Below are 19,691 nucleotides of genomic sequence, written 5' to 3'. Positions count from 1 at the left end.
CTCTCTCTGTCACTCTCTCTCTCTGTCACTCTCTCTCTCTCTGTCACTCTCTCTCTCTCTGTCACTCTCTCTCTCTCCCACTCTCTCTCTCTCCCACTCTCTCTCTCTCCCACTCTCTCTCTCTCCCACTCTCTCTCTCTCCCACTCTCTCTCTCTCTCCCACTCTCTCTCCCTCTCCCACTCTCTCCCACTCCCTCTCTCTCCCACTCTCTCTCTCTCCCACTCTCTCTCTCTCCCACTCTCTCTCTCTCCCACTCTCTCTCTCCCACTCCCTCTCTCTCCCACTCTCTCTCTCTCCCACTCTCTCTCTCTCCCACTCTCTCTCTCTCCCACTCTCTCTCTCTCCCACTCTCTCTCTCTCCCACTCTCTCTCTCTCCCACTTTCTCTCTCTCCCACTCTCTCTCTCTCCCACTCTCTCTCACTCTCACTCTCTCTCTCTCTCCCCCACACACTCTCGCTCTCTCCCCCACACACTCTCACACTATGGATCTGGATATCTTAACTGCCCTATACTACACTGAAATAACCTATACTGCTTACTTCCAGATCTGACTCAAGCTTCACACGGAAGACATCGAACCCCCCCTAACCCAGAAGACAGGTAACGAACACTTCCCCTCCAATGTATAACATTGCGGGAATGAGGGTACCTGGACTTTGAGGGTCTGCGGATCAGGTAAGATCCCAGACGGGATTGCTGCTTTAAATATTGTGAAGCGGGGGCATCCAGACACTAGTTAAGGGGTGCAGGAAACTAGTCATCCACATTTGGCTTTTTTTCTTCTAGATTTGACATTTATACACACACACACACACACACACACACACACACACACACACACACACACACACACACACACACACACACACACACACACACACACACACACACACACACACACACACACACACACACACACACACACACCAAGGACTAATTGTAGTATAATGTAATACAATAAATAAACTAATATCAAAAACGAATGTTCTTACTAGGAATTTATTCAATTTATGGCTTTTTTTAAAATGCGTGGCTGGGGGCGGGACTAGAGGCGGGGTTGGGGGCGGGACTAGGTGGCGAGTAGATTTTTTGGTTCGGCGAGTAGATTTTTGGGTGATTTGTCAAGCACTGCATATAATACATATAATTATATATGATAAACCTAAAAGAATTGGAGGAGATCGTTTGAGAGAGAGTATATAAGAATCAGATCCATAATACTGGACATAGGAGATATATAGTCCCAGCTGTACTAGGGTCATTTTCACATAGTCAAAAATATATATATTTTTTTCCAGAAATTTCTGTACATATATTTGACAGCCAATTGATATAATTACATCCAAATGGATGCATAAAGTTATATGTGTCAAATGCCACCCATACCCATGCAGTATTAACCGGATGGTGGTGATTATTATCACATATGCTTGATTTTATTGTACTTTTGTAAGTGCGTTTTTTACCCCACCTTCCCCTCATTAAATCTACCATTTTACGCTATGGGCGTGCGCTCTCTCCTCTTTTTTTCCTTTTAGATATCCTGTGGACGCGGTTTGTCCACATTGAGAGCTGCCGGAGACCCTCCATACCAGCACCCATACATTTTTACTGGAACCATTTGAGGACTGGTTTACCTTTTTTTTGCTTTTTTTTGCTTTTTTCTTTATATGTTGCTTTGTATTATGTATGGGCCTATTATATGGTTTTTAGGTCTATTTTGCTTATGTCATTCAGGGATACACCCACAATAGTTAACATTTGATTTAGATCTATTTTTAGCAATTACATCCCCACTGGTTCACTTCAATCAGAGGTGCAGCTTTTCTCTCTTTTTTTGTTTGTCATATATATATATATATATATATATATATATATATATATATATATATATATATATATATATATATATTTATATATATATATATATATATATATATATATATATATATATATATATATAACCCCAACAACCCCTGTAACCCCTAACATATACATATATGCACATCAATGATACTATAGGCCGGCGGGGGCCCTCGGGTGTTACCCGCAGGCCTGCAGTACCAATTATGTGCCCCCCCAAATTAATGTAGAAATAACCCCCCCCCCCTTAACACATACAGTATAGTAATGGCCACAATTACTATTATCCCCACATGAATAATAGTGAATGTGCCCATTTTAAATACATAAACACCAATCAATACATTAAATACATATAGCACTCACCCATGTCCAGCTGCCACGATGAAGGCCATCCTCATCTTCATCCCAGCCATGCCCCCTCCGCTGCTGCAAAACAGACACAAGAATGAAAACATCCAATGTAATGTCCCCTAACACCTTAATCACCACAGCGGTTATTTACCGCTACAGTTATTAAGGGGTTAACCCACCCTCACCCACCACTCGGGACGCCTACATACCATCCCACACTAACCCCCACCCCGTGAGGCCTTACCACCCTCACGCACTACCCACAAGGGAGGCCTACCCACATACCCTTGGGGCCAATACCCCCTGCCCCCACCCCAAGTACCCACAATAAAAACAATACACTGCCCCACAATAAGCATCATTCTATTTATTAAATACATTACCCACCCCCTGTGCCCCCCCATAAAAATACGATTTATCCTTTTACATACAGGGTTCATACCCCAGCCCCACGCGAGTTCCTGGCGGGCTGGCGGGTCACCTGACAGACTTACAGGGTACCAGCAACTTGTTTCACACAGGTTCTGGAGGGCTGTTGGTGGGTCCCGCCAAGCACCATGGCCCCCAGGTGGTCTCCTTGGGTCACCGTGGGCCACAATTGGGTACCCACGGTAGGCCCGCGGATGTCTGGGAGCCCCGGGTCAGACTCACAGGTGTCTGCAGGGCCTCGGGTGGTTCTCACGGGGGTCTGGGGAACTCACGAGTGCTCACTACGGGTCCGCGGTGCCCCCACGGATGTGGGACCACCGTTTCATCCCCGCACCTATGGGTCCGCGGTGCCCCCACGGATGTGGGACCACCACTTCATCCCCGCAGACTAGGGGTCCGCGGTGCCCCCACAGATGTGAGGCCACCACTTCATACCCACAGGTGTCACCCGTGGAACCACCAGCCTGATACCGTGAGATACCCGAGGAGACCTCAGGTGGTCTCCAGAGGTCTCATGCAGAACCACGGAACAAACCCTGAATGTAAAAAAAATAAACCTGACCTATACATTCAATTCAAACACCCCCCCCCCAACACCTACAGTACAATAATGTGCAAAATAACTATTATCCAGATAGGGATAATAGATTATTTGCCCATTATTAAATACATTAACTAGCATATTAAAATAAATAAAGTACTACTGACCTCATCAATAAGAAGACCCCGTCGCCAGCAACATCCTTGTCTTTCGTTGCCCACAAAATACATAGCCAATACAAAGCCAATACATTGCAATTACATTCAGATATCAATTAACCCCTTAAACACCTTATCGGATAATAACCGCAAAGGTAATTAAGGGTTAAGCCACACTAGCCCGATACCCACCCTTCACCCATTCATTTGTACAGTGGCTTCATCATGCAACAATATATATATATATATATATATATATATATATATACACACACACTCATGATGAACCAATATACAAATACATGTAGAAGGGTTATCAAAAATATGCTGTACTACAAATACCACTTCTCCATACAGACACACTACAATAAAATCAATTTCCTTTAATAATCCAATCTGATCTTCCAATCAAAATCCTCAAATGCCAATCACAAGCCACAAATGACAATCAAAACATTGCATTTACATTGTATATATGATGCATACAATCTATGCACAATATACATTCTGCAAATGAATGTTAACAATAACATATTCCAAACAAAATACCAATACATCCAAACAAGTATACTATTTTAACCAATCCAGTAAACATAAATCAATTAGCATTCATGAATTAAATCCCTAAACAATTTGTATTCCATCCCTAACAATTAAACAATTAACTAATTCAAGCGTTGAACATAACAAGTTATCCTATGACAAAATAGAAGTACCAACAAGAATACAATATACAAAAGCAAGCCTCACCCTGACCTAAAGTACACCATACAATAGCAACAATTACATCTATCTAATTTTAAAATACATTATACACACATTTATGCATAGCAGCATAGCCAAAATAATGTAAAACACAGCAAATCAAGCTTTTAAAACAACATCATTTCTTACCCTGTATGTATATATCGATCTAGACATACATACATACATACATACAGTGGCAAGAAATGATATACCAAAAATAAATAAATACACATGTAAAAAAAGCTTTAAAAAAAATTAACAAGTTAAATAAAATACATTTCTTTAGTTCACTGTTGAACAGATTACTCTCGAACCAATCCGCCACGCACAGGAACCCATAAAATAACAATCCATAAAATAATAAACATTAAAATAAAAAAACAAAACAATCCACGGGTCTTCTATTTGTAATCCATCTTCATCTGTATATTTCTTTCTTCTATCTGCGGCTCTCTTCCGGGGTCTTCTTGTCTTCCTTGGCCACGCCCTGGCCTTCTTCTTCTGGAGGAGATGCTTCCTCCTCGGCATCTGGCTTCAAAATGAGACGACATAGGCTTTTAAAGGCCTATGATGTCACATTTTCGTCATGGTTCCCACGGCCCTGAATGGGCCGTGAAAACCATGTGTTTTGGCCGAGAAAAAAAAAAAAAGATGACGTCACTTAAAGGCAATGAAAGCACAGCCAATCAGAATGGCTTTGCTTCAATTGCCTTTAAGATGACGTCATGAAAAGAAACATGGCCGTCCTCACATCCTCACATGGTACGGTAGCCCATCAGAGCGTGGGAACTCCATCCCAACTCTGATGGGCTCTATTTTACCATGTGACAGAGGCTTTGAAACCCTGTCACATGGTACTAGAGTCAATCAGAGTAGGGATAGACTTCCCATGCTCTGATTGGCTACCGTACCATGTGAGCCCGGCAATGTGTCTTTTAATGACGTCATCTTAAAGGCAATTGAAGCAAAACCATTCTGATTGGCTGTGCTTTCATTGCCTTTAAATGACGTCATCATTTTTTTTTTGTCGGCCAAAACACATGGTTTTCACGGCCCAATCAGGCCCGTGGGAACCATATGACGAAAATGTGACGTCATAGGCCTTTAAAAGCCTATGTCGTCTTATTTTGAAGCCAGACGCCGAGGAGGAAGGACCTCATCCAGAAGAAGAAGGCCAGGGCGTGGCCGAAGAAGACAAGAAGACCCCAGAAGAGAGCCGCAGATAGAAGAAAGAAGAATACAGATGAAGATGGATTACAAATAGAAGACCCGTTGATTGTTTTGGATTTTTATTTTAATGTTTATTATTTTATGGTTTGTTATTTTATGGGTTCCTGTGCGTGGTGGATTGGTTCGAGAGTAATCTGTTCAACGGGAGTCGGTGAGTGGGTCAAGTAATGGTAAGTGAACTAAAAAAAAAATGTATTTTATTTAACTTGTTAATTTTTTTTAAAGCTTTTTTTACATGTGTATTTATTTATTTTTGGTATATCATTTCTTGTCACTGTATGTATGTATGTATGTATGTCTAGATCGATATATACATACAGGGTAAGAAATGATGTTGTTTTAAAAGCTTGATTTGCTGTGTTTTAAATTATTTTGGCTATGCTGCTATGCATAAATGTGTGTATAATGTATTTTAAAATTAGATAGATGTAATTGTTGCTATTGTATGGTGTGCTTTAGGTCAGGGTGAGGCTTGCTTTTGAATATTGTATTCTTGTTGGTACTTCTATTTTGTCATAGGATAACTTGTTATGTTCAACGCTTGAATTAGTTAATTGTTTAATTGTTAGGGATGGAATGTAAATTGTTTAGGATTTAATTAATTAATGCTAATTGACTTATGTTTACTGGATTGGTTAAAATAGTATACTTGTTTGGATGTATTGGAATTTTGTTTGGAATATGTTATTGTTAACATTCATTTGCAGAATGTATATGGTGCATAGATTGTATGCATCATATATACAATGTAAATGCAATGTTTTCATTGTCATTTGAGGTTTTTGATTGGCATTTTAGGATTTTGATTGAAAGATCAGATTGGATTATTAAAGGAAATTGATTTTATTGTAGTGTGTCTGTATGGAGAAGTGGTATTTGTAGTACAGGATAATTTTGATAACCCTTCTACATATATTTGTATATTGGTTCATCATGTGTGTGTGTGTATATAAATGAATGGGTGAAGGGTGGGTATCGGGCCATTGTGGCTTAACCCCTTAATTACCTTTGCGGTTATTATCCGATAAGGTGTTTAAGGGGTTAATTGATATCTGAATGTAATTGCAATGTATTGGCTTTGTATTGGCTATGTATTTTGTGGGCAACGAAAGACAAGGATGTTGCTGGCGACGGGGTCTTCTTATTGATGAGGTCAGTAGTACTTTATTTATTTTAATATGCTAGTTAATGTATTTAATAATGGGCAAATAATCTATTATCCCTTTCTGGATAATAGTTATTTTGCACATTATTGTACTGTAGGTGTTGTGGGGGGGTGGTGTATGTATTGAATGTATAGGTCAGGTTTATTTTTTAACATTCAGGGTTTGTTCCGTGGTTCTGCATGAGACCTCTGGAGACCACCTGCGGTCTCCTCGGGTATCTCACGGGTATCAGGCTGGTGGTTCCACGGGTGACACCGGCGGGGATGAAGCGGTGGTCCCACATCCGTGGGAGCACCGCGGACCCATAGGTGCGGGGATGAAGCGGTGGTCCCACATCCGTGGGGGCACCGCGGACCCGTAGTGAGCACTTGTGAGTTCCCCAGACTCCTGTGAGAACCACCCGAGGCCCTGCAGACAACTGTGGGTCTGACCCGGGGCTCCCAGACATCCGCGGGCCTACCATGGGGACCCAATTTTGGCCCACAGTGACCCAAGGAGACCACCTGGGGGCCATGGCGCTTGGCGGGACCCACCAACAGGCCTCCATAACCTGTGTGAAACAAGTTGCTGGTACCCTGTAGGCCTGTCAGGTGACCCGCCAGGCCGCCGGGGACGTGCGTGGGGTTGGGGTATGAACCCTGTATGTAAAAGGATAAATCATGTATTTATGGGGGGGGGGGGCACAGGGGGTGGGTAATGTATTTAATAAATAGAATGATGTTTATTGTGGGGCTGTGTTTTTTTTTTAATTGTGGGTACTGGGGGTAGGGGGAGGGGATATTGGCCCCAAGGGTATGTGGGTAGGCCTCCCTTGTGGGTAGTGGGTGAGGGTGGTTAGGCCTCACGGGGTGGGGGGTTAGTGTGGGAGGGTATGTAGGTGACCCGAGTGGTGGGTGAGGGTGGGTTAACCCCTTAATGTTACCGCTATGGTGATTAAGGGGTTAGGGGACATTATATTGGATGTTTTTATTCTTGTGTCTGTTTTGCAGCAACGGAGGGGGCATGGCCAGGATGAAGTTGAGGATGGCCTTCATCGTGGCAGCCAGAAATGGGTGAGTGCTATATGTATTTAATGTATTTATTGTTGTTTATGTATTTTAAATACACAGGGGGTGTATGTTGTTTATTGCAATGTTTATTGGGGGCAAATGTCCCCAATAAACATGATATTCTGCCTTAACCCCTTCATTGCATTAGCGGCTATCCGCTATGGTAATGAAGCAGCATTTATGTATTTTAACAATATTGTGTGGAAGCAGGGGGGCTCCTGAGCTGAACCGCATTGATTTGTGGCTCAGAGACCCCCTGCTTCCCGAGTTACAGGCCCGATTTGGGGCATCGGTTACAGTGTCGCCGCCATATTTATAGCGGACTCGGCGTGAATGGGACGCTATAAAGATGGCGGCGACATTGACACCCGATGACACATACCGGGGCCTGTAACTCGGGAAGCAGGGGGTCCCTGGTCCACAAAGCAACGCGGTTCAGCTCAGGGGACCCCCTGCTCACAGTACACTATTATTAAAAATACATCCATGCTGCTTCGTTACCGTAGCACATAGCCGCAAAGGTAAGGAATGAGTGTTTATTTATGTATGTGTTTTACTCATAGTGTAGATGTGCAGAGGGTCTCCAGAGCTGAACCGCTTTGGTTTTAGGTACGGGGACCCCCTGCTTCCCGAGATACAGGCCCCTTTAGGGGGTGCCGGTATCCCTCTGCTTTGTTTACATTCCGCGGTCACGTGATCGGGACCTTTAAATGCAGAGGGATACCGGCACCTCATAAAAGGGCCTGTATCTCAGGAAGCAGGGGGTCCCAGGACCTGAAACCAATGCGGTTCAGCTCCGGAGACCCCCTGCACATGTACACTATCAGTAAAAGTTGTTTTGATATGTTTTTATTTTGCCGATGTTTGCGCAGAGAGAGCGGCAGGTCTCTCTCTGCTGCAAACACATATCAGCAGAAATGGCCTATCGGCAGGTTATCGGGAGCCAGGTTTATTTATCGCCGGCTCATCGGCATTTTGCTTTTGCTGAGATTCGGCATGGGAGCATTGGTACACCACAGTGTATCACACCTCCCGGGTTCCCCTATGTCCAACTTCATGGGCATCGCCAATTTGAAATGTTTGACTCTTGTAGGATTAAATATTGATATTGATCTGATTTAATTTTTTATAAGTAATTATTCACTAATATCACCAGCAATGATGGTTACTGTCAGCTCTTTAGTTTATGTGAGGTCTTTTTGTTACTGCTTAGAGATCCCTGTGCGATACCCTGCTTGAATATATGCCATTTTGTTACTTAAATTTGTATGAATATTTATGCAGAGATTGGGGGGGAGACTTCTGTTCTTCTGGCACTACAATAGGGTGGTGCTCATAACTGATGTGACATAGGGCCTCATGCAGTAAGCACCGATAAGGCTTTTATCGGCATTTTCCCGCCAAAATTTCATTTGCGATTCAGTAAGCGCCGATAAGATGTCAAAATCGGCATTTTGTCTTCCCGATAAAAATTTATCGGCATGCGGCTGCCGATAACCCACTTATCTGCACTTTTTGAAATCGGCTGTATTCTTGTAGCCCTGATCAGCTTATCGGTGCTGATCGGCACTCAAAAATGAAGATTTATTCGGCAATTTGTCCCGCCAACTAAAGTTGGCAAGTTGGAGGGGAGAAGGATCGGCAAGGTTGCCGGGACGGCACTTAGAAAAAAAAGCTCATCTCTACATCAATGGAGTCAATGGAGTGGGGACTTATAACTTTATAGGAGTGTTTACGTTCTAGTGCTCCTAATAAAAATGTGCTTGCCATTACAGTGTCGATGTGATTCACTTCATCGTGTCACCGCTTACGTTTATTATTGGCAGAACATTGTACTTTTCTATGTTATGATGTTTTGCGTGTCACATTAGTCTTAATGTTATGATGTGTCAAGGGAAAATCCTATAGTCGACTCTTAAAGGAAGAGGTCACATCATATGAAACATGTTACTTAAGTGTGCTTCAAATTATTATATTATGTAACAGATTTCACACATCTATCAGATCCAGCATATAATAATGTTGGTATACATTACAGAATGCTTTTAATGTGTAACGCTTGATCGAATGTAAACGTAGCTGTTTGTTTTCATGTTTACATGTACTTTGTGACCTCCCTCTTTTTATGACGTATTCATTTTCCTACAGAGCACACAGAGTGGCTGGAAGTGAGGAATGGCTTTTATGCCATAGCCGGGATACCATGTGTGATGGGTGCAATAGATTGCACCCATGTTGCTTTGATCCCGCCTAGTCAGAGTGAGCATGCTTACTGCAACCGTAAGCACTACCATTCCCTGAATGTACAGGTGGTATGCGATGCCACGATGAAGATTATGCATGTTTTTCTATGAACTGTTGTATGTAATAATGTTAACACAAATTGTTTCATATTTGTGCACGATGGATTATAGGTGACTCAGGATACGGAATTAGGCCGCGGCTGTTGACCCCCTTGGCAAACCTTCAATCTGAAGCAGAGGAGAGGTACAATGTTGCCCATATATCTACACGATCCGTCATAGAGAGGACATTTGGGCTTCTGAAAACACGATTCAGGTGTTTAGATAGAACGATTCAGGTGTTTTAGATAGATAGGTGTTTAGGGGCACTGCAATATAAACCTGCTAAAGTGTCAGATATTGTCATTGCATGTTGCATTTTGCACAATCTGGCACTCTGCAATAATTTACAAACAGACATACGTCAGGGCTTGGAGGAGGAGCATCCTGTAAATTTACCAGCTGACACTGAGCAAACAGCCGGTGGTGTGGAGACACGTCGGAATGTCATAAACACATATTTTTCATGTAAGTAAATACATATATGTTCATAGTACTACATAGATGTATTCATTCATTGTAAAGATAAATACATTTGTCAAAATACCATTCACTTAGGAAACAGATGAATATGGTTCTCCCACCTTTCTGTTCTCTGCTGTGTGGACAATTGCATGTGGCATCGGTATGTCATTCATCAACAGGTTGTATTATACTTTTTACCACTAAAAGGTGTTGTGTATACGTGAGGGAATAATGTGTACTAAATCTATATTTTCTGTACATGCTATTTTTGGTTAGGCATACACAATAAACCTACTATGTCAATAGCCATTAGCTAGTGCAATATGGTTACATACAATTTTTATTTTGGAGTGTGACATGTGTGTCACAATGATGTGTAGACTATTGTGTATTTAAGATCATATTTGACGTATTCTATATTTTGTTTCATATCACATACAAAAGTGTCACTTCTGTGTGTTGCTTACCCTAATGAACATGTCATGACAATGATTTCTATTCATTCATGTTTTCTTTTTCAAGGTATATAACTCCAAGGACTGCTCATGGTATGTATTTGAATTCACATCTGTAATAAGATGTGCAAACCGCGATACAGGTATAATTAGAGGATGTATAAAGAGAACGTAATGAAAAAGTTGTGACAATTGAAATATGTCCTTTCTGTATTGTGTCCGTGCGTTTATCTACACTTGGTGGTTATTGTGCAGTTTGTTTAAAAATCATTACGTACATTACATAACATGTAATTTTGACAACGTTACAACATCCATTTATGCACATGAGCGATGTTAACAATCAATGCATGTTTGTATGAAATGACCCAATTGTGGTAAACATCATTAACATTGCAATGTATGTCATTATTTATTCTCTCACTTCATCTTCATGTTGATTACTACATTGTCACATGTGTATGTATAAGTGAAAGATATGTGTTGATTTGACGTACATGTAACATTTGTCAAAATGTTAACACCATTCCAAAGTATAGTTCTTTGGATTCACAAGTTTTCCTAACTCATTCAACAGAATGACAATGTAGTTAATAAATTTTTTATTTCATTCACGTTAATTATTCATAATGATCATGATCCTTTATAACTACTGTCAACATATGATCATAAATGAAGTATGCATTTACATACGCACACATTTCAGCAACCTAGTATGCGTGTGTGTTTTAGTTTTTGTGTGATGCATGTATTTCTACCAGAAAGAATATTAACCTAGATAATAATGTTGTTTTTACCATCGGCGTCACTTAGCTATGTATGTGTTGAACGTTTACTAATAACACTAAACTATAGTTAATTGTGTGAATGAAATTTACACACAAATGTTCATGGTTAATGATCTGTACCTAACATTCATTAGCTAATGCATGTTAGGTTACCACTACAACCTAGGTGATACTATAACATTCACACGACTAAAAAGTTTATATCACTTCCCTATTGTTATTGTGTACGTTCAGATACAATGTGTACGAGTTGTTATGTAGCATTTACATTCTTTGGCAAGTCACATGTGAGAATATTATGTATATTAGATTAATGTGTTTGCTGAGTGATAATGTGGGTAGCATATATGACATGACAATACATATAATGTTAGTAGAAATTTAACATTTATGAATATAAGATATAACTTCAGTGCTTAGCAACATCATTATGATAATTAAGTGCATAGTAATATTTGCACAATAGGATAACATTATGTAGTGATTGTTAATCTGCACACCAATCATTGAAAGCATTGTTACATATTTATTATAATAGTTGTTCGTTAGTCGTCACAATCATCTCATATAACGATTGTCCCATCTGAAATCATACATTGGTCCCATGTATTCATCCTCGACATCTGTGAAATACAGCAAACACATGATGTTCAAAGATGTCACATTTATCTATGTTTCATCATGACAACGCTTAACACATCTCTATATGATTGTAGATATTCACGCATAAGTTACGTATATGTTTAAACTGCAAGGATCAAACTAAAAATACAGAAATATCTCATTTTTCTAATAGCGTTGTTCGCATTACTACTGATATGTTTGTTCCGATGCCTGCATACATAATAATGTGCGCGCACAATGTCTGTTGCGCGCACGTCACGAATGTGTGGACTAAGTCTTAGCGCATGCGCTAAATGATGTGTACGCTGTGTGTTCAATACATGTCCCTCCATGGTGCTGCTAGCAGTATGCATATCATGGCAGAAAGTTATGGTATGGAAGTGAAAAAAAATCACTTCGACACACGTACATATCTAAACTTTGTAAAGGGATGTGTGCCCACGTCCAAAACGGACGATCAGCCAAGGAGCGAACAAAATACGTGTGACGTCATGTTAAGGCACCGTGAAATGCACGCAAACACCCCTCCCACTGAATGAACATTGGCCTCCAGCGCTGTGCACGCACCGCCCCACCGACACGCGCGCATGACACACTGCACTGACCGTAACAATAAGCTACAGGCACAGCCAATACTGTTTCACGCGCGCACGTTGGTTGGGGGTGGGGCTTGCATCGGTAACCATTTTAAGGATGCCTTGGGACATGACCACGTTCCCCCGTCATATGTGGGCGACACTTTGTTTTTATATGTTGAATGCTAAACAATGAGGTATGTGTGTTACAGTTAGTGTAACATGTTGAAATGATACTTTAAAAGCGATAATAATCTATGATTTAGGACTCCCTCACCGATGTGTACTAATGGTTCGTCATGTAGTATATTGTTATAGCAAATAATGTCTTTGTGCACGCTACATGTAAGGCTGTCTGCAATGTTAATCTGTATCCACTCATTTGGTTAACAAATTGTGTATATTATTAATGTACACATATATAATGTGAGTAAAGGCATAACGAAATTTGTATTTACCATTCTTGTAGAAGTCAAAACTGATTTGGCTGCAACAACGCGCTCCAGGAATGCACAACAGTATCATCCATGGTTGAGGCAACCGTTGAATCCTGAATCAGACACATCTCCGTGAGGCCGTCATATGGATCTGCAGTTGCTTCTTCAAACAAGACGTCCGGAGGTACGTACAGTTGTTGGTTGTTTTCACCTCCACATTTGTATTGGCCATATAAGTTTGGATACATATCATAGTAGTTATGTCCATCTTGCATCTGGCCTTGATGAATGGACGGTGCAGGTATATCAGCAGACGCGACAGTCTGTGCGGCTTCAATGTAACTGGTATTAGGCAAAAATATGCTATTTAACAGAAGATATGTTCCATGTTCCATGGTAAGTTTAAATGATGAAGCAACATGCCAGCATCCATATCGTTGATCTTGGCGATCATGGACACGCTCAAAACATTCATTTGCGGATAAAGTGAAACGTACAGAAGTTTTAAAATTTCTTTGTCTGGCTGGTTCTTGGTAGTATGGATATTTCTTTTGGATCAAGTAATAGATTTCCCCCACGGTTGCCTTTTTCTGTGGCGGTGACTCGATTGCTTCATAAATCAAAAATTTGTATGATTTACGTGGATGGCTGTGCAATGTGGAAGATACTGCCATTTCTTCTCTCTTCAAGTGTACAGTATCTAAGTTGAACGCATACGGATGTCTGCTGAATGTGTGAATAGTTACATGTTATCTTCGCGGTTTATTCCAAGGTTATAATACAACAGAACAGTTATACGCCTAGGTTTTCTCCCACAAGAAATTTGTTACTATAATTGGCTGAAATTCTTTGTCTAAGATACCCTCTTTTCACAGGAATCAAAACTTTACTTTCGGCTTAGGCAATCAAAATGTGCCAAACAAGTTTACTCTTTTAATTAAAATAACAATGGGTGTGAAATCGTCTACAGTGGTATGATGAACAGATTTCTACTTACACTTACCTAAAAATAACCATACACACACCTCTCTCTTTGTCTCTCTTTCTGTCTTTCTCTCTCTCTCTCTCTCTCTCTTTCTCTCTCTCTTTGTCTCTCTCTCTCTCTCTCTCTCTCTTTGACTCTCTCTGTTTGTCTCTCTCTTGATATCTACATATATATATATTTATATATATATCTATAGATATTTAACTATATATTGTGTGTGTGTATGTGTGTATGTAATATATATATATATATATATATATATATATAACAAGAAAACCAAAGAAAGATGAAGTAGCGCCTCTAATATACCCTAACCAAAGCTATAAATTAATTAACCCAACTGTAAGTGCATCCAGTGGTGTGGTAAGATGATAGCAACATAAAATTGTGAACCAGTATTTCAAAGAAATTAAAAATAATGAATATGTGATGTTATTAAAACACCAACCTAATAGTTTAATAACATAACAAGAATTAAAATTCAATAATAATAAAAGAAAAACATATAAAAACGTTAAATAAAAGAACCTTTGTAAATAACCTCTGAAAAAACAAAGTCCTGTTCCAAAAATAATGACATCCAGGTATTTGGCAGCCCGTTTCAAAAGGGTTCACAACTCCCTGATTATACCTATGAAAAAAAGAAAAGAAAACAGGCGCACACCTAGTGCATTAACGTAATAACAAATGTTTATAGAACATTAAAATCTATCAAATGCCCACTCACAAAAGTACTGAAATTAAAAGCAGATATGAGATAGGCTCCGAATCAGGCAATGGCGTCCTCTCGTGTCTTTCCTCCATGTTGCCGGATGGCCGGAAGTGACGTCCCTCCAACTTGGCTCCCAGCACAAGATGTCCCTCCGGGAAACAGCAAATTCTCAGTGCTGGCAACGATGTACCGGGGGAATAGGAACCAGCATCTCTCATACAGCATATAGCGTCTCTCATACAGCAGTAGCAGAGTTCATGGGCAAGTGACAGCTTCTATCTAGCCATGCCCTACGCGTTTCGTCATCTATGATGACTTCATCAGGGCATACCCATTGGATACCCCTTCACAGTACTTATAGGGAGATAATTTGCATATATTAATTAATCAATAAAATATACAATTAACCAATGAACAATGTTAAACACATAGTAATAATACCAACAGTAATATACTTGTTAGCCTCTGTGGACGCCTCCGCAGCCCGGGGAACACGAGGGACGCTGCCTTCCTCTCAATCCGGCGTCACACAATGAGTTCTCAGCGAGAACTCAGTGACGTCAATGGATTCAACCGGAAAAAGTTCACATGAATATAACTGGTGGACGGCTGAGATAAATATTTCCAAAGAAACAATAAAATGCTGTAGCAAGTGTGACAAACAGCTTACTCCGGGGCTCCGCTGCTTGTCCGGGACGGTTAGAACACGGTCTTTTGGGGTAGGTTAAATGAGGAGGCGTCACGTACTGTTCCTTTAAACAGGCTGTGCCTGGTTTATTCAGTCCCAGGCACTGAGACTGCCACAGTGCATACAACAAAACACATCAAAACAAAAGCTGCTCACCTGAGCGATAACTTAACTTAGATTTCCCTAACTCAGGGTGGAAGTGGCTTTTCCACTTTCCAACAACAAAACAAGGTACTTTTGCAGAGTTAGCCAAATGAATAGAACAATTGAACCTGTGTGGGGAAGGGGCTTCTCCCCACTGTGTTCAGCAGCCTTCCAGGCTCTGGAGAAGAGACAAGAGCAAACAGGAAATCAGTCTTACATACCTGATTTCTAATTAGCATGACAGGTGACAGAAATCCCTCAGTTCCAGCGCTTGCCCAAAACTGTGGGATGGAGTGCATGTATTATAAGGCTGCACTCCCAGGCCAGACAGGATAGAAACTGTTCAGTATCCTGGGAGCCCTATATATGGAATTTATTACCATCCCCTGGTTTCTGTCACATATCCTCCCCCCCAGCTCAGACCCTGAGGGATGAGCGACCATGGATATTAGGGAGTGCATCCTTGACAACCCGTCAGCATTGCCATGTTTGTGCCCTGACCTGTGTTCCACAGAAAATTTAAAGGGTTGTAGGCTTAGGAACCACCTGGTCACTCTAGCATTCTTTTCCCTGTTTTGACACATCCAGGTAAGGGGTGCTTGATCTGTGACCAACCGGAATTTTCTCCCCAACAGGTAGTATTTGAGCGTCTCTACAGCCCACTTTATTGCGAGACACTCTTTCTCTACTATGGAGTAATTTTTCTCCTGGGGATTTAGTTTCCTACTTAAATAAAGGATGGGGTGTTCCTCACCTTGAGACTCCTGGGAGAGTACCGCCCCCAGCCCTACCTCAGATGCGTCGGTTTGGACTACGAACTCTTTGGAGAAGTCAGGTGTGACCAACACTGGTTGGGCACAGAGAGCTTCTTTCAGGCTTCTAAAGGCCTGTTCGGTTTCGGGGGACCACTTTACCATAAGTGGTCCTCTTGCTTTTGTGAGGTCGGTTAGTGGGGTTGCCTTAGTCGCAAAATTGGGAATAAACCTTCTATAGTACCCAATTAACCCCAAAAAGGTCCTTACTTGTTTTTTTGTAACTGGCCTTGGCCAACCTTGTATCGCCTCCACTTTGAGTGTTTGGGGTTTGAGTAAACCTCTGCCAATAGAATACCCCAGATACTTGGCCTCCTCCAGACCAATGGTGCATTTAGCGGGGTTAGCAGTTAGTCCAGCAGACCGAACTGCGTCGAGCACAGCTTGGACCTTTGGAAGGTGGGATTGCCAATCTTCACTATGGATTACCACATCATCCAGGTAGGCAGCAGCATACCGAGCATGTGGTTTTAAAATTTTATCCATCATTCTTTGGAATGTGGCGGGAGCTCCATGTAAGCCAAAAGGCAGCACCCTATACTGAAAGAGGCCGTCTGGGGTTGAGAAGGCTGTCTTTTCTTTTGCCCTTTCTGTGAGGGGAACCTGCCAGTACCCTTTTGTTAGGTCTAGGGTTGTGAGATATCGGGCTTTGCCCAGTCTCTCTACAAGTTCATCTACCCTGGGCATAGTATCAAATTTTGACACCGCGTTTAGTTTCCGGTAGTCATTACAAAACCTTGTTGTACCATCTGGCTTTGGGACTAAGACTATAGGGCTGTTCCACCCACTTTGGGATTCCTCAATTACGCCTAGTTTTAGCATTTTTTTAACCTCTAAACTTATAGCCTCTCTTTTGGCCTCTGGGATTCGGTACGGTTTAAGGTTAACTCGGACCCCCGGTTCAGAGACTAGGTCATGTTCAATTACGCTAGTTCTACCTGGCTGTGTAGAGAAGATTTCTTTGTTTCTGCTCACTAAATTCTGAACCTCTTGTTTCTGATGAACGGACAGGGTTTCAGCTATGCTAACCTCTGGGTCAGTTTCTTGACTCTCTGACGGACCTGGGGTTACTAGGGTTGACAAGACTTCTCTATCTTTCCAGGGCTTGAGTAGGTTTATATGGTAAATTTGCTCAGGTTTCCTCCTACCTGGCTGTCTTACCTTATAATTTACTTCTCCCACTCTTTCCAAGACCTCATATGGCCCATGCCATTTAGCAAGGAATTTACTTTCCACGGTGGGAACCAGAACTAGTACCCTATCACCGGGAAAAAAAATTCTGACCCTAGCACCCTTATTATACGTATTCCTCTGTGCTTCTTGAGCTTTCTCCATGTGTTCCCTCACTATGGGTAGGACTGCAGCAATGCGGTCCTGCATCTGGGCAACATGCTCTATTACACTTCTGTAAGGGGTAACCTCGTGTTCCCAAGTCTCTTTGGCTATATCCAGTAAGCCCCTTGGGTGTCGGCCATACAATAGTTCAAACGGGGAGAAGCCTGTGGATGATTGGGGAACTTCCCTAATGGCAAATAACAGGTACGGTAACAAACAATCCCAGTTTTTCCCATCTTTATCGACCGCCCGCCGTAACATGCTCTTTAAGGTTTTATTGAACCTTTCCACTAAACCATCTGTTTGTGGATGATAGACTGAGGTTCTGAGATGCTTGATTTTTAGGAGTTTACATAACTCTTTTGTTACTTGGGACATAAACGGTGTTCCCTGGTCAGATAGAATCTCTTTAGGAATTCCAACCCGGGAAAACAGAACTACTAACTCTTTTGCTATGTTTTTGGCAGAGGTGCTACGTAGGGGAACTGCCTCCGGATATCGGGTGGCATAATCTAATATTACCAATATATGCTGATGTCCCCTAGCAGACTTTATTAGGGGTCCTACTAGATCCATAGCAATCCGGTCAAATGGTACCTCTATTATGGGAAGGGGTACCAATGGGCTGCGGTACGCCTTGAACGGGGCGGTGATCTGACATGCTGGGCATGAGGAACAATAATTCGTAATTTCTGCCAGAACCCCAGGCCAATAGAAGCTTCGGAGAACCTTTTCTTTTGTCTTTTCCACCCCTAGGTGTCCCCCCAATGGATGACTATGTGCGAGGTGTAACACTACATTACGGAATGTCCGTGGTACCAACAATTGTTTAGTTGTAACTGATTTTCTTTTATCAACCCGATATACTAGGTCGTTCTCTACCTCGAAGTAGGGGTAAGCAAGCGACCTATCTGGTTGGCCAAGAGTACTATTCAGGTCCCGTATATTTCCCCTTGCTACCTCTAATGTGGGGTCCTCCCACTGGGCCTTCTTAAAACTCCCAGGACTGACCTCTAGGTCAGCGAGGGTCTTATCCGGTTCTGGGGTGGTAAGTGTCTGATCAACATCCTGATTTGGGGTATTCCCTACCAAAGTAGTGATGGGGAAGGGAATTTTACAGCACTCCTCCTTTTCCCCCTTCTTATTTGGGCCCTCGTCAACCTCCATTTCTGAAAACGGGAAAGGATTTATTTCTTCTAATACTTCGTTATGGTCTGCTATTGAACTCTGGGCGCTATTCTGAGCGGGGGACCACATTTTTAGAAAATGGGGAAAGTCGGTCCCTATTAACACATCATGTGCCAGTTTGGGTACAATACCCACCTTGAAATCTAAAGAACCAAACTCTGTTTCAAAAAAATATTCATGATTATCCCCATGTATACAACAAATTGCCATTCTTTGTGAACTGTTTCCCTGTTTCTTCTTAATGGGCAAGAGGTATTCGGACACTAGTGTGACCATGCTCCCAGAGTCCAGAAGTGCCCGAACCCTCCTACCATTAACCTTTACAAATGCCCACAGATGGTTATTCAAGGGGTCCTCTGGGCTAGGGCGCATACATTGGGACAACAGCGAATAAGGTTCCACGCTGTTGCATTGCATGGGCTCATCATTTAGTGGGCAGATTTTTGCTGTGTGGCCCCTCTCATGACAATTTACACATTTAGGTACATAGTCTGTGTCCCACTTAGAGCCTTTTCCCGGCTCCCCATGTTGGCTATTGCCCTTAGTGTGCGAACCACTGTTGCTGGTGCTGCGTGAAGGTGGTCGCCGCTCTTCAGCTCCCC

At 41.9% G+C, this 19,691-nt stretch overlaps 1 protein-coding gene across 3 annotated transcripts in view; it reads left to right on the top strand.

The window, feature by feature from the left end:
- The window catches only part of LOC142497744 (uncharacterized), a 105,664-nt gene that overhangs the window by 63,739 nt on the left and 22,234 nt on the right, over nt 1-19,691 (top strand). For all 3 annotated transcript variants that reach the window (XR_012802314.1, XR_012802313.1, XR_012802312.1), the window contains one exon: nt 13,258-13,409. The gene's annotated coding sequence lies outside the window, so the exon portion shown is untranslated. The remainder of the gene's footprint in view (nt 1-13,257; nt 13,410-19,691) is intronic.

Source organism: Ascaphus truei, chromosome 6 (genome assembly GCF_040206685.1).
Source record: "Ascaphus truei isolate aAscTru1 chromosome 6, aAscTru1.hap1, whole genome shotgun sequence".
NCBI lineage: Eukaryota > Metazoa > Chordata > Amphibia > Anura > Ascaphidae > Ascaphus > Ascaphus truei.
Note: the sequence above shows the minus strand (reverse complement) of the source record. Positions and strands in the feature narration are given on the sequence as shown.